Raw genomic sequence first — 2235 nt, 5'->3', positions numbered from 1 at the left:
TCCAGGCGGTTTAGGTTATTTATTTTGAACTGATAAATAATTATTTGCCATCTCTGTACCCTCTGTATATTGGGTGAATAAAAAGAGTACTGAAAGTTACATGAAAAATCTTCTAGGTGAGTCTTCACTATACAAATTTGTTACCAGTAATTGAGGAATATATGTGACATGTCTAATTCCATATAAGTTTGTACTCTAAACATGTCCTGACTCCTTATACATGTTGTCTAGTTTGTTTCCACAGAGTACCCTACCAACAATTTAGCATATGCTATTCACGTAACTTTAAACTTCACAATACAAACTGAGGATAATCACTATCATCTCACAATGACCGACGACCGATGCAAGTAAAGTATTATAACTTATTTTAAAGGCCCTTTTCAAAGTACCTTATATCTTTTTTCAGTGAATACGGATTGTATAATTTCTTAAACAACTCGAGCATACTTTAACTTACAATAACAATAATATGATCATAAATATTCATTATGAAAGTGTTCTTGGGGTAATAATATTCCCCAAGCATTCGACATATATCTAAATTAAAATACTCAACTATCCAAGATAATATAAATGTAAGAATAAATAAAAATATAAATAGTATAATAAATAAAAAATAATATATAGTAAATAAATATAATATAACAATATAAAAATTAAAAATAATATAGATAATATAATCAATAAAAAAATATAAACATAATAATCATAAAAAAAATATAAACAATATATAAATCAAAATAATATACACAATATAATAAATAAAATGACAAATAATAATATATAAATATATAATACATAAAAAATGATATAAGAACATTCCACTTTGCACTGCAAGTGCCGCCGCCCCATTCGACACAACCTTCGTCCGGGTGTCGGCCCTCCCATGCCCTTGAGAAACAGATCCTTCTCGATCTCATTCCAGTGGCTCTTCCGTTTCCTGCTGTGGAGGTCCGTCTGCCGTTCGGGGACCCCGAATTGTGCTGCTGCTGGTGCTGTGCGTCAAGTCCCCCACGAGGCTCCGAGGGAGAATTTGGGCTGTTTGGGGAGGCAGGTAGCGCGCACACAACGCAACCACGCCCACACAGGCCAACCCACGACCACCAACAGCCATCAAAACCCCACCGATCCTCGTGGGGACAGCGCCAGCACCCGCAGCAGCACAATTCGGGGTCCCCGAACGGCAGACGGACCTCCCACAGCCGAAACGTAAGAGCCCTGGAGTGAGATCGAGAAGGATCTGGTTCCTCAAGGCATGGTGAGGCGAGGCCGCGGTTGTTGGCCATGGGGCGGCACTGCAGTGCAAGTGGGATGTTTTTATATCTTTTTTATGTATTATATTATTATATATTTTTATTTGTCATATTTTATTTTTATATTGTGTTATATTATTTTGATTTATTATATTGTTTATATTTTTTTATTTATTATATTGTTTTATATTTATTTTTTATTTGTTATGTTTGTATTCTTTTTATTGTTATGTTTGTAATATTTTTATTATTATATTATTTACATTCCTTAAATTATTATATTATTTATATTTTTTTATTTATTTATATTATTTATATTATTTTAATTATATTATATTGTTTATATTATATTTATTTATTATATATTATTTTTGATTTATTATACATTTTATTTTTTATTATTATATTATTTATATTATCTTTATATTGAGTCATTTTATTTAATATATGCGAATGCTTGGGGATATATTACCCAAGACACTTTCATATTGGAATATTTATGATTCATATATTGTTATTGTATCGGTAAGTATGCTCTGATTGTTTTACGACTTATAACAATACTATTCACTGAAAAAAATTATCATTACTTTTTGAAAAGGGCTTTATAATATAAGTTTTTTATAATACTTGTACTTGTAGCGTCTTTGGCATTTGTGAGATGATAGTGATTATCCTCATTTGTATTGGTGAAGTTTAAAGTTACTGCTACATATGCTAATTGTGGTAGGGTAAACTCTGTGTAAACAACTAGACAACTGTATAAGGAGTCAGGACATTTTTAGATTTACAACTTAATTAGAATTAGAACCTGTCACATTATATCCTCATTACTGGTACAAAATTTGTATCGTGAAGCTCACCTAGAAGATTTTTCATTGTAATTTCAGTACTCCTTTTAATTTCACCAATATTACAGAGGGTACAGAGATGGCAAAATAATTATTTATCAGTCAAAATAAATAACCTACTTGCTGGA

General features: G+C 30.9%; 1 pseudogene; it reads left to right on the top strand.

Moving 5' to 3' along the window:
• The first annotated feature begins 1005 nt into the window (after positions 1–1005).
• Positions 1006–2235, top strand: part of LOC119587395 — a 3508-nt pseudogene continuing 2278 nt past the window's right edge.

Source organism: Penaeus monodon, chromosome 22 (assembly GCF_015228065.2).
Source record: "Penaeus monodon isolate SGIC_2016 chromosome 22, NSTDA_Pmon_1, whole genome shotgun sequence".
NCBI classification, from domain to species: domain Eukaryota; kingdom Metazoa; phylum Arthropoda; class Malacostraca; order Decapoda; family Penaeidae; genus Penaeus; species Penaeus monodon.
Note: the sequence above shows the minus strand (reverse complement) of the source record. Positions and strands in the feature narration are given on the sequence as shown.